Source organism: Scyliorhinus torazame, chromosome 4 (assembly GCF_047496885.1).
Source record: "Scyliorhinus torazame isolate Kashiwa2021f chromosome 4, sScyTor2.1, whole genome shotgun sequence".
Classification (NCBI taxonomy): domain Eukaryota; kingdom Metazoa; phylum Chordata; class Chondrichthyes; order Carcharhiniformes; family Scyliorhinidae; genus Scyliorhinus; species Scyliorhinus torazame.
In genome coordinates this window covers 75,737,281-75,751,312 of record NC_092710.1, presented here as the reverse complement: position 1 = coordinate 75,751,312, position 14,032 = coordinate 75,737,281, and the positions used below count along the sequence as shown (strand labels likewise).

The following is a 14,032-nucleotide window of genomic DNA, read 5'->3' as shown; positions in this document are numbered from 1 at the left end:
GGCAGTATGGTCGGCGCGGGCTTGGAGGGCCGAAGGGCCTGTTCCTGTGCTGTACATTTCTTTGTTCTTTGTTTGTTGACTGCTGTCTCTCTGTCCCTCTCTCTCAGGGAGATATCTGTGCACTGACTGGTGTCTCTTAGTCCCTCTCTCTCAGGGAGATATCTGTGCACTGACTGGTGTCTCTCAGTCCCTCTCTCTCAGGGGGATATCTGTACACTGACTGGTGTCTCTCTGTCCCTCTCTCTCAGGGAGATATCTGTGCGCTGACTGGTGTCTCTCAGTCCCTCTCTCTCAGGGAGATATCTGTACACTGACTGGTGTATCTCAGTCTCTCTCTCAGGGAGATATCTGTGCACTGACTGGTGTCTCTCAGTCCCTCTCTCTCAGGGGGATATCTGTACACTGACTGGTGTCTCTCTGTCCCTCTCTCTCAGGGAGATATCTGTGCGGTGACTGGTGTCTCTCAGTCCCTCTCTCTCAGGGAGATATCTGTACACTGACTGGTGCATCTCAGTCTCTCTCTCAGGGAGATATCTGTACACTGACTGGTGTCTCTCAGTCACTCTCTCAGGGAGATATCTGTACACTGACTGGTGCCTCTCAGTCTCTCTCTCAGGGAGATATCTGTACACTGACTGGTGTCTCTCAGTCACTATCTCAGGGAGATATCTGTATACTGACTGGTGTCTCTCAGTCGCTCTCTCTCAGGGAGAAATCTGTACACTGACTGATGTCTCTCAGTCACTCTCTCTCAGGGAGATACCTGTACACTGACTGGTGTCTCTCAGTCCCTCTCTCTCAGGGAGATATCTGTACACTGACTGGTGTCTCTCAGTCCCTCTCTCTCAGGGAGATATCTGCACACTGACTGGTGTCTCTCAGTCTCTCTCTCAGGGAGATATCTGTGCGCTGACTGGTGTCTCTCAGTCCCTCTCTCTCAGGGAGATTTCTGTACACTGACTGGTGTCTCTCAGTCTCTCTCTCAGGGAGATATCTGTACACTGACTGGTGTCTCTCAGTCACTCTCTCAGGGAGATATCTGTACACTGACTGGTGCCTCTCAGTCTCTCTCTCAGGGAGATATCTGTACACTGACTGGTGTCTCTCAGTCACCCTCTCAGGGAGATATCTGTATACTGACTGGTGTCTCTCAGTCGCTCTCTCTCAGGGAGAAATCTGTACACTGACTGATGTCTCTCAGTCACTCTCTCTCAGGGAGATACCTGTACACTGACTGGTGTCTCTCAGTCCCTCTCTCTCAGGGAGATATCTGTACACTGACTGGTGTCTCTCAGTCCCTCTCTCTCAGGGAGATATCTGCACACTGACTGGTGTCTCTCAGTCTCTCTCTCTCAGGGAGATATCTGTACACTGACTGGTGTCTCTCAGTCCCTCTCTCTCAGGGAGATATCTGTACACTGACTGGTGTATTTCAGTCCCTCTCTCTCAGGGAGATATCTGCACACTGACTGGTGTCTCTCAGTCTCTCTCCCTCAGGGAGATATCTGTACACTGACTGGTGTCTCTCAGTCCCTCTCTCTCAGGGAGATATCTGTACACTGACTGGTGTCACTCAGTCCCTCTCTCTCAGGGAGATGTCTGTACACTGACTGGTGTCTCTCAGTCCCTCTCTCTCAGGGAGATATCTGTACACTGGCTGGTGTCTCTCAGTCCCTCGCTCTCAGGGAGATATCTGTACACTGACTGGTATCTCTCAGTTCCCCTCTTTCAGGGAGAAAACTGTACACTGACTGGTGTCTCTCAGTCCCTCTCTCTCAGGGAGATATCTGTACACTGACTGGTGTCTCTCAGTCCCTCTCTCTCAGGGAGATATCTGCACACTGACTGGTGTCTCTCAGTCCCTGTCTCTCAGGGAGATATCTGTACACTGACTGGTGTCTCTCAGTCCCTCTCTCAGGGAGATATCTGTACACTGACTGGTGTCTCTCAGTCTCTCTCTCAGGGAGATATCTGTCCACTGACTGGTGTCTCGCAGTCCCTCTCTCTCAGGGAGATATCTGTACACTGACTGGTGTCTCTCAGTCCACCTCTCAGGGAGATATCTGTACACTGACTCGTGTCAGTCTCTCTCTCAGGGAGATATCTGTAAACTGACTGGTGTCTCTCAGTCTCTCTCTCTCAGGGAGATATCTGTACACTGACTGGTGTCTCTCAGTCCCTCTCTCTCAGGGAGATATCTGTACACTGATTGGTGTCTCTCAGTCCCTCTCTCTCAGGGAGATACCTGTACACTGACTGGTGTCTCTCAGTCTCTCTCTCTCTCAGGGAGATATCTGTACACTGACTGGTGTCTCTCAGTCTCTCTCTCTCAGGGAGACATCTGTACACTGACTGGTGTCTCTCAGTCCCTCTCTCTCAGGGAGATATCTGTACACTGACTGGTGTCTCTCTGTCCCTCTCTCTCAGGGAGATATCTGTACACTGACTGGTGTCTCTCAGTCCCTCTCTCTCAGGGAGATATCTGTACACTGACTGGTGTCTCCCAGTCCCTCTCTCTCAGGGAGATATCTGTACACTGACTGGTGTCCCTCAGTCCCTCTCTCTCTCAGTGAGATATCTGTACACTGACTGGTGTCTCTCAGACTCTCTCTCTCAGGGAGATATCTGTACACTGACTGGTGTCCCTCAGTCCCTCTCTCTCTCAGGGAGATATCTGTACACTGACTGGTGTCTCTCAGTCTCTCTCTCAGGGAGATATCTGTACACTGACTGGTGTCTCTCAGTCTCTCTCTCAGGGAGATATCTGTACACTGACTAGTGTCTCTCAGTCCGTCTCTCTCAGGGAGATATCTGTACACCGAATGGTTTCTCTCAGTCCCTCTCTCTCAGGGAGATATCTGTACAATGACTGGTGTCTCTCAGTCCCTCTCTCTCAGAGAGATATCTGTACACTGACTGGTGTCTCTCAGTCCCACTCTCTCAGAGAGATATCTGTACACTGACTGGTGTCTCTCAGTCTCTCTCTCTCAGGGAGATATCTGTACACTGACTGGTGTCTCTCAGTCTCCCTCTCTCAGGGAGATATCTGTACAGTGACTGGTGTCTCTCAGTCCCTCTCTCTCTCAGGGAGATATCTGTACACTGACTGGTGTCTCTCAGTCTCTCTCCCTCAGGGAGATATCTGTACACTGACTGGTGTCTCTCAGTCTCTCTCTCTCAGGGAGATATCGGTACACTGACTGGTGTCTCTCAGTCTCTCTCTCAGGGAGATATCTGTACACTGACTGGTGTCTCTCAGTCCCTCTCTCTCAGGGAGATATCTGTACACTGACTGGTGTCTCTCAGTCCCTCTCTCTCAGGGAGATATCTGTACACTGACTGGTGTCTCTCAGTACCTCTCTCAGGGAGATATCTGTACACTGACTGGTGTCTCTCAGTCTCCCTCTCTCAGGGAGATATCTGTACACTGACTGGTGTCACCCAGTCTCCCTCTCTCAGGGAGATACCTGTACACTGACTGGTGTCTCTCAGTCGCTCTCAGGGAGATATCTGTACACTGACTGGTGTCTCTCAGTCCCTCTCTCAGGGAGATATCTGTACACTGACTGGTGTCTCTCAGTACCTCTCTCAGGGAGATATCTGTACACTGACTGGTGTCACTCAGTCTCCCTCTCTCAGGGAGATATCTGTACACTGATACCGGAGAGATAGAAGTGCAGATTTCTGAGAATCGTAAGGAAAATTGGGTAATAATAATAGCGGACTTCAGCTTCCCCGATAGTCAAAGTGTCAAAGGCTTATTGGGGGCAGAATTCGGTGGCAGTACGGCGGCGCAGTGGTTAGCACTGCTGCCTCATGGCGCCGAGGACCTTGGTTCGATCCTGGCCCCGGATCACTATCCGTGTGGAGTTTGCACATTCTCCCCGTGTCTGCGTGGGTCTCACCCCCACAACCCAAAGATGAGCAGATTAGGTGGATTGGCCACGCTAAATTGCCCCTTAATTGGAAAAAATGAATTGGGCACTCTAAATTTTAAAATGAAAAATAGGGGGCAGAAGTGTTAAACGCACCCAGCAGAGCTTTTTCTGCCAATACATGGCAGTGCTGGATCTCGTTTTTGGAAACGATGCCAGGCAAATGGGTGAAGTTTCAATGGGGAGCATTTTGGAAACAGTGACCATAACTCAGTGATATTTAAGGTATTTATGGAAAGTGAGAAAGATAGACCAGAAATTAGGTTTCTTAATTGGGGGAGGCCCAATTTTATTAAAATAGGATAGGGGTCGCGAACTTCTGGCCACGCCACGCTGCACCCGAAAACCAACGTCGCACTGCACAGCGTGGCCGTTAACTGCTGAGAGACCCCCCCCCTTCTGGGATCTAGCCGACTCGCCACGCCTCATGAGATCAAACGCGATCTTGCCAGACCAATTAAGTCAGCCAATTAAGTGGGTGGGATCAATTTTTGGCAAATCTGTATATTCAAGCGAGACAGCTAGTCTCACTCTAATGTGCAGTTTCACGAGGTAACCAAGGCATTGGGATCAATCCCCTTCACCTCGGAGACCACGGGCGAGAACTGTTCAGTGGTCTCCACAAACCGGGACCAGACGGGACGGCACTCATGGGTAATTCTGAGGACCCCCTTACAGTGAGCTCAGGCTGGGGGGGAGGGGGAGGTTCAGGGGTCACATCAAGGGCTCGACAGATTGGGGGTAGCATTTAAAAATGGCGCCCTTCTCTCTCCCTACCCCGAGAAGTTTCAGTGAGTAGGGCTCTTCAATGCAGGAAACAAGACTAAGCGCGGCCTCAACTCCGTGTTCTCCTCTGAGGGCCCCGTATCTAACCGGAGCTACGTTAGATAGCGTTGTGTTTCTTGGCGTCACGGGTGCCGGGAAACGGGCAGCTAAACGTTCTCGCCATGGGACGTAGTTCCCACTGGGTTCGATCACGCCCAGAATTTGTCGAAAGTTAACTGGGAGCAGCTACTTGTGGGAAGATCTACATCAGAGCAGTGAGATTATTTCAAAATGCAAATGGAGAGAGGACAGGTCCATCATATTCCCCTGATAGTGAAGGATGGAGCAATAAGTTCAGAGAACCCTGGGTGTCAAGGGATAGCCAGGATTGGATAAGGGGAAAAAAGGGAGGATTGTGGCAGATACCGAGGGCTTAAAACAGTGGAAGCCCGGGAGAAATATAGGATGTGCAGGGGGTTACTTAAGAAAGAAATTAGGGGAACGAAGAGGGGTCATGTTAAACACTGGCGGGTAAAACAAAGGAAACTCCAAAGTTGTTTTATTACGGTAAAGAGAATGACCAGGGTAGGATTAGGGACCATTCGGGACCAAAGTGGCAATTTGTGTGTGGAACTGGAAGATATTGGTGGGGTTTTAAATGATTACTTTGCATCTGTGTCATTAAGGAGAAGGATTATGTATAGAAATCATGGGGGTGCTTTGTGATTGATTTGAACAACTTAGCATTGAGAGGGAGAGGTATTAACAGGTTTAACGGGCATAAAACTGGCTAAATCCCCAGGGCCAGATGAGGTGGATCCCAGGTTTCTCTGGGAGGCAAGGGAGGAGATTGCAGCGGCTTTGACAAACATTTTCATATCTTCTCTGGCCACAGGAGAGATACTAGAGGACTGGAGAATTGCTAATGTGGTGCCATTATTCAAGAAGGGGAGTAGGGACAAACCAGGAAATTACAGGCCAGTGAGTCGAACTTCAGTGGTAGGGAAGCTACTGGAAAAAACAGAGACAGAATTAATCTTCACTTGGAGAGGCAAGGATTAATCACGGATAGTCAACAAGGTTTTGTCAAAGAGAGATTAAAGGCGGCACGGTGGCACAGTGGTTAGCACTGCTGTCTCACAGCTCCAGTGTCATGAGAGAGTACCTTTAAGACATGGATGTTGAAGCAATGTACCTTTAAGAAAACAGTAATGTCAGAGAGTGGGTGGAGCTGAGCAGTTCAGTCATTTTGAAGTTTCAGTTTGGAGGAAAAGCGCTTGGGGAGTGTCTGTGTGTTTCCAGAGAGCTGAAGTTTTGCAGTTTGAAAAGAGCTTGGGAGTGTCTGTGTTTGCAGTGAGCTGGATCTCTGCCATGAAAGACTATCTCTGGATCATTTGGGTGATTTAAACTCATAATAGTAAAGCCTTTAACCTGATGTGATTCTGTTTAAAGGTGTTAAGTCTCTTGGAAGTTTGAAGGAACATTTTGAGGAATTATTTACTGTTGTAATATTTTTGGAGTTATCTTTGAAGTAAGGGGTGTTAAGAGATCCAATGTTTATTTAAGATGTTAAGTTGAGTTCATGGAATAAACATTGTTTTGTGTTTAAAAACCCACGTGTCCATAATTGTAATCCCACACGTAGGGAGCAAGCCGTGTGCTAAAAGCAACAAATACATTAAAGGGAGAGGTTGGTTGAACTCCATGATACATTTTGGGGTTCTGAAAACGCCTCGCCCATAACAATTGGGGGCTCGAGGGGGATAAAAGTCTATCTATTGGATTGGCTTTTGTGAACTTAAAGACATTGAAGCATTGTTGCTTTTCCGGTGTGGTATTTTAGTTTAAGTGGGGAGAGTGTTGTGGACAATGGCTCTTTCAGAGGCTCAGAGGTTTTTGGGGGTGGAGACTGTCACACGCAGTACTTTATGGACAGAGACGAAAAGCAGACTGTTGGGTCTGGCAAAAACATTGCAGTTAACATTACCTGACAAAATGCGAAAAGATGAGGTAATTATGGCGGTGGTTCAGCATTTTAAGTTGCCTGAGATAGAGTTTGACTCATGGGAAATGGCAAAAATTCAGTTGCGAATTAAACAAATGGAACATGAGAAAGAATTAAAGCGGCTTGAATACAAAAGAGAGAGAGCGGAAAAAGAAAGAGAAAGAGATAGAGAGGAAAAAGAAATTGAGAGAGAAGAAAGAAACAAAGAAAGAGAAAGAGAGGAAAGGGAAAAAGAGAGAGAGTTTGAACTTCGGAAAATGGCTCTGAAACATGAAAATCAGTTAAAATTGGCAGACGTAAAGGGACACTTACAGTTGGAGGATAGTGATGAGGATAGTGAGACAGAGCGTCATAGTCGAAGATGTGGTGGGGATCTATTTATGTATGTCCAAGCATTGCCAAGGTTTGATGAGAAGGAGGTAGAAGCTTTTTTCATTTCATTTGAGAAGGTAGTTAAACAAATGCAATGGCCACAGGACATGTGGGTATTACTGATTCAAACAAAGCTGGTAGGTAGGGCTAGTGAAGTGTTTGCATCACTACCGGATATCTGGAACGTATGAGGAGGTGAAGAAATCCATCTTAAGTGCATATGAGCTAGTGCCTGAAGCTTACAGACAAAGGTTTAGAAATATAAAGAAAGAATTTGATCAAACATACATGGAGTTTGAAAGGCTCCAGTAGAGTAATTTTGATAGGTGGATAAGGGCTTTGAAAATAGACCAAACGTATGAAGCTCTTAGAGAAATTATACTTTTGGAGGAGTTTAAAAATTCAATTCCTGATGTAGTGAGAACTCATGTGGAAGAACAGAGGGTTAAAACTGCGAGATAAGCAGCAGAAATGGCAGATGATTATGAATTAGTTCATAAATCAAAGATTGGTTTCCGACATCAGTTTCAGCCGGTGAGGGATAGAAACTGGGGACATGAGAAATACTCAAGTGGTAAAGGTGAAGGTGATCTGATGGGAGACAATAAAGAGTGTGTACCTCAGATTAAAAAAGAAATCCAGGAGGGTGGAAAAGAAATGAAAAGTTTCAAATGTTTTCACTGTAATAAACTAGGCCATGTAAAGTCACAGTGTTGGTGGTTGGAGAAAAGCACTGGGAAGGCTGATGTGGTAAAACAGGATAAGACAGTGGGGTTTGTTTGAGTGGTAAAGGAAAGCCCAAGGGAAGCAAAGGAGGTGCAAACGATTGTACAGCCTGTTCAAGAAGTAATTGTTAAGAAGGTGACAGATGTATTTAAAGAATTTACTTGTGTGGGTAAAGATTACTCATGTGTATCAGGAGGAGCAGGTAAAGAAGTCACAATTTTAAGAGATACAGGGGCTAGTCAATCTTTAATGGTAAGAGATGAGGAATTATGTCGTTTGGGAAGAATGTTGCCAGAAAAGGTGGTGATATGTGGAATTCAGGGTGAGAGGAGTAGCGTTCCATTATATAAGGTAAGATTGGAAAGTCCAGTGAAGTGGTGAAGTGGTAGTAGGAGTAATAGATAAACTATCTTGTCCAGGAATACAGTTTATCTTGGGTAATGATATAGCTGGATCGCAGGTGGGAGTGATGCATAGTGTGGTTGATAAGCCAGTGGAAAATCAGACAACTGAAGGATTGAAGGACGAATATCCTGGGATTTTTCCGGATTGTGTAGTAACAAGGTCGCAAAGTCACAGGTTAAAACAAGAGGAGAAATCAAAGAGTGAAGATGAAGTTGAAGTGCAATTATCAGAAACGATTTTTGATCAGCTGGTTGAAAAAGAACAACAGGTGGAGGATGAGGCGGATATTTTTAGTTCAGGAAAATTGGCGGAGTTACAACAGAAAGATGTAGAAATAAAACGGATATATCAGAAAGCATATACGGAAGAGGAATCTGAGAGTATACAAGAGTGTTATTGCCGTAAAAATGATGTCTTGATGAGAAAATGGGGACCTGTACATATGCAGGCGGATGAAAAGTGGGCAGAAGTTCATCAAGTCGTATTGCCGGTAGGGTATAGAAAGGAGGTGTCGCGAGTTGCACATGAGGTACCAGTGGGAGGTCATTTGGGAATAAGGAAAACTCAAGCTAAAATCCAGAAACATTTTTATTGGCCTGGTAAATATGTAGTTAAATTTTGTCAATCATGTCACACATGTCAAGTGATAGGGAAACCTCAAGCAGTGATAAAACCAGCGCCCTTAATACCCATTCCAGCATTTGAGGAACCTTTTACGAGGGTCATAATTGATTGTGTAGGACCGCTTCCCAAAACAAAAAGTGGGAATCAATATCTTTTGACTATAATGGATGTGTCTATTAGGTTTCCAGAGGCCATTCCAGTACATAATATTACAGCTAAAAGGATTGTGGAGGAGCTATTTAAATTCTTTACTAGATATGGACTACCCACAGAAATTCAATCGGATCAAGGATCAAATTTTACTTCAAAGTTATTCAAAGAAGTTATGGATAGTTTAGGAATAAAACAATTTAAATCAACTGCGTACCATCCAGTTGCAGGGAGCATTAGAAAGCTGGCATCAGACATTAAAGACAATGTTGAGGACGTATTGTCAAGATTATCCAGAGGATTGGGATAAAGGAATTCCACTCGTATTGTTTGCAATTAGGGATGCACCTAATGAGTCTACCAAATTTAGTCCTTTTGAACTAATTTCTGATCATGAGGTAAGAGGACCACTTAAATTGATTAAGGAAAAATTGATGGGTGAGAAATCGGAAATTACACTATTGGATTACGTGTCAAATTTTAGGGAACGATTAAATAGAGCAGGTGAATTGGCAAGACAACATTTGAAAGTTGCACAAAATGTGATGAAACGACAAGAAATCCAAAGTTCGTAGTTTTTCCAGTGGGGATAAAGTTTTACTGTTGTTACCAGTGGTAGGGGAGCCTTTTAAAGCTAGGTTTGCGGACCGTATCAGATTGAAAGGTAATTAAGTGAGGTAAATTATGTGGTAAAAACACCAGATAGAAGGAAGACTCACCGAGTGTGTCATATGAATATACTTTGAAAGGGAAGGAGAGAAAAAGGAAGTTTTAATGATTCTAACTCAAAGTGACGAACCAAATCCAGATGACTGTGAATTTGACTACCTCAAATTAAATTGGAAAATGAGGATGTTCTTAAAAATTGGGATGAATTGTTAAGTTACCTTCCAGCGGAAAAACAAACTGAGCTGAAAGAGTTATTGATATCACATGGGCAAGTTTGTAGAGATAAATTGGGAAGTACTAAAATGGCTATACATGATGTAGATGTGGGAAATGCTGTTCCTATCAAACAACATCCATATAGACTTAATCCTTTAAAATTGGCTCAGGTTAACAGAGAGATTGAGAGTATGCTTAAAAATGGCATAATTGAAGTGGGTTGCAGCCAATGGAGCTCACCCATAGTGATGGTACCTAAACCAGATGGTACCCAACGGTTGTGTGTGGACTATCGAAAGGTGAATGCAATTACAAGAACGGACTCTTACCCTGGGACAATCTGCTTTTATTTTCAACTTCCAGACATGGAAAGAACATTTTAAACATCGTATGGAGCTCTTCGATCGACTTCACGGGTTTGGTGATGAACCTAGCCGAAAGTGAATTTGGAGAAGCCCGAATCACTTTCCTTGCGGAGTTTCCGATTCCCTCAAGACGAAGGGAAATTATGCGATTTCTTAGCATGAGTGGCTTTGATCGAACATTTGTGCAAAAGTTTTGTGGCGTGATTACTCCACTGATGGACTTGCTGAAGAAACGTCAAAAATTTCAAGGGACAGCGGACTTTCAACAGGCATTTGACTGCCTGAAAGCTGTGATCACCAATGCTCCTGTATTGGAGAATTGCAAGGGGCGCTGTGGTCAGATTGAACTAAAGTATCTGGGGCGGGATTCTCCGTAATCGGCGCGATGTCCGCCGACCGGTGCCAAAAACGGCGCAAATCAGTCCGGCATCGCGCCGCCCCAAAGGACCCTGGAATGCGGAATTCTCCATATCTTGAGGGGCCGAGCCCTCACCTTGAGGAGCTAGGCCCGCGCCCGACTGATTTCCGCCCCGCCAGCTGACAGGAAAGATCTTTGGTGCCCTGCCAGCCGGCGCGGAAATGACTTTGCCGGGTGGCGCATGCGCGGGAGCGTCAGCGGCCGCTCACGGCATCCCTGTGCATGCGCGGTGGAGGGAGTCTCTTCCGCCTCCGCCATAGTGGAGACCATGGTGAAGGTGGAAGGAAAAGAGTGCCCCCAAGGCACAGGCCCGCCCGCCGATCAGTGGGCCCCGATCGCGGGCCAGGCCACCATGGGGGCACCCCCCGGGGCCAGATCGCCCCACGCCCCCCCCCAGGACCCTGGAGCCCACCCGCGCTGCCGTGTCCCGCCGTCGGGCACCCCCCGGGGCCAGATCCCCCCGTGCCCCCCCCCCCAGGACCCTGGAGCCCGCCCGCACTGCCGTGTCCCGCTGTCCCAAAGGTGGTTCACTCGATGCCGGCTGGCGGGGTCGACAGCGGCGGGACTTCGGCCCATCGCAGACCTGAGAATCACCGGGGGATTCCCGCCGACCGGCACGGCGACATTCCCGCCCCCGCCGAATCACCAGTGGTGGAGTATTCGCGACACGGCGGGGGCGGGATTCACGCCGGCCCCGGCGATTCTCCGACCTGGTGGGGGGGTCGGAGAATCAAGCCCCTGATTCTAAAGAGAAATGCCGAGGAGTAGAGGAATGGATGGATCGTGCAGAGACTTTGTTCAAAGAGACTGTCAATCGAGAAGGATTTCCGTTGGAGGAAGAAGAACAAAGAAAAATGGACTGTAATATTATACCTGTTTGCGTGTGTTTTTTTTTAAAAAACCAAAAGGTATATTTACTGTGTACATTTCTTAGTGGATGGTGCAAAAGTAAAAAATGAAACCATCTTGAAGTTGATGGTTTATTTTTTTTTTCTTGGGTGGAGGTGTCATGTGAGAGTACCTTTAAGTCATGGATGTTTAAGCAATGTACCTTTAAGAAAACAGTGATGTCAGAGAGTGGGTGGAGCTGGGCTTTAGGTCAGCCATTTTGCAGGTTTTTAGTTTCAGTTTAAAAAGCAGCTTGTGTGTGTCTGTGTGTTTCCAGAGAGCTACAAGTTTGACAAGATCTTGGGAATATCTGCGTTTGCAGGGAGCTGGATCTCTGACATGAAAGACTATCTCTGGATCATTTGGGTGATTTAAACTCATAATTGTAAAGCCTTTAACCTGATGTGATTCTGTTTAAAGGTGTTAAGTCTCTTGGAAATTTGCTGGAACATTTTGAAGAATTATTTACTGTTGCAATATTTTCCGAGTTATCTTTGAAGTAAGGGGTGTTAAGAGATCCAATGTTTATTTAAGATGTTAAGTTGAGTTCATGGAATAAACATTGTTTTGTGTTTAAAAACCCATGTATCCATAATTGTAATCCCACACCTAGGGAGCATGCCGTGTGCTAGGGAAAGCAACAAATCCATTAAAGGGGGAGGTTGGTTGAACTCCATGATTCATTTTGGGGTTCTGAAAACGCCTCGCCCATAACACCAGGGTCCTGCGTTTAATTCGAGCCTTGGGTGTCTGTGCGGAGTCTGCACGTTCTCCCCGTGTCTGCGTGGGTTTCCTCCGGGTGCTCCGGTTTCCTCCCACAGTCCAAAGATGTGCAGGTTAGGTGGATTATGTAAGATAAAATTGCCCCTTAGTCTCCAGGGTTGTACAGGTTAGGTGGGGTTATGAGGATAGGGCGGGGGAATGGGCCTAGATAGGATGCTCTTTCAGGGGGTCGGTGCAGACTCGATGGGCCAAATGCCTCCTTCTGCACTGTAGAGATTCTATGTCTTATAAACTTGGTTAAATTCTTTGAAGAGGTGATTAGGTGTGTAGATAAGGGTAGCGCAGTTGAGGTAGTCTACATGGGCTTTTGATAAGGTCCCGAATGGGAGTCTGATGAAGAATATCCCATGGGATCCAGGGCAATTTGGCAAACTGGGTGCTCCGGTTTCCTCCCACAAGTCCCGAAAGACGTGCTTGTTGGGTGAATTGGACATTCTGAATTCTCCCTCTGTGTACCCGAACAGGCGCCGGATGTGGTGTCTAGGGGATTTTCACAGTAACTTCATTGCAGTGTTAATGTAAGCCTACTTGTGACAATGAAGATGATTATATTATGTTAAAGACGGGCTGGTTAGATGGGCAGAAGGCTGGCAGATGGAATTTAGCCATGAAAAGTGTGAGGTCATGCATTTTGGATGAACTGACAAGACAATGAATGGTCAGACCCTGGGAAGTAGAGAGAATCAAATGGGCCTTGGTGTGCAAGTTCACAGATCTCTGAAGGCAGCAGGGCAGGTAGATACAGTTCTTAAGAAGGCTTATGGGATCCTTGCCTTTATTAACTGAGGCATAGAATATAAGAGCAGGGAGGTGATACTGGAGCTGCATAAAATGCTGGTGAGGCCCCAGCTGGGGTAGTGTGTATTGCTCCGGTCACCTCACTATAGAGAGTGTTTTGTTCTGCTCTTGGTGTAGCATAAGCTGCTTCCTTGATGTGCACTCTTACAAAGGAAGGTTCAGACTTGGAGATAACTTTAACACGTTTATTGAACTATTTACAATTCTCCTACTCAGATTCGACGCTACTGTTAATCCTGCTATAGCTACTCAGACTGAAGAACCAGTCTGCTGCAATCCACGTGGTGGGTGTGATGTTCAATCAACCCTGTGTCTGTGCTCACTGAGTGTCTCCACTGGAAAGAGACTGAGCATGTGTGCTGTGTCCTTTTATATGGGTTGGTGTAATGCCCTCCTGTGGTGGTGTCACCTCTGTGTGTATCGTGAATGCCCATTGGTCGTGTCCTATCTTACTGACCTATTGGTTGAATGTCTGTGTGTCATGTCTCTGGTGCTCCCTCTAGTGTCTAGCTAGGTGTAGTGTGTTCACATTAACCCCTTGTGTACTTACAGTGATGCATATCACCACAGCTCCGGTCACCTCACTATAGAAAGGAAGTGATTGCACTGGAGAGGGTGCAGAGCAGATTTGCCAGCATGCTGCCTGGGCTTGGAGCCTTTCAGTTACCAAGAGAGACTGGATAGGCTGGGGTTGTTTTCCTCAGGGCAGAGAAAGCAGAGGGGGGGCCTGATTGAGGTGTACAAAATTATGGGGGACATAGGTAGGGTGGATACTTTTCCCCCTACAGCACACAAGGAGTTAAAGGTGTACAAAGGCCAAGTGGTCGGAAATGGGGTTAGAATAGGTAGGTGCTTGACGGTCGGCCCGGATGCAATGGGCCGAAGGGCCTCTTTCAGTGCGGCTAACCTCTAA

At 46.6% G+C, this 14,032-nt stretch overlaps 1 protein-coding gene across 2 annotated transcripts in view; it reads right to left on the bottom strand.

Moving 5' to 3' along the window:
* Window positions 1-14,032, bottom strand: part of LOC140410310 (V-type proton ATPase catalytic subunit A-like) — a 179,651-nt gene that overhangs the window by 117,988 nt on the left and 47,631 nt on the right. The window lies entirely within an intron of this gene.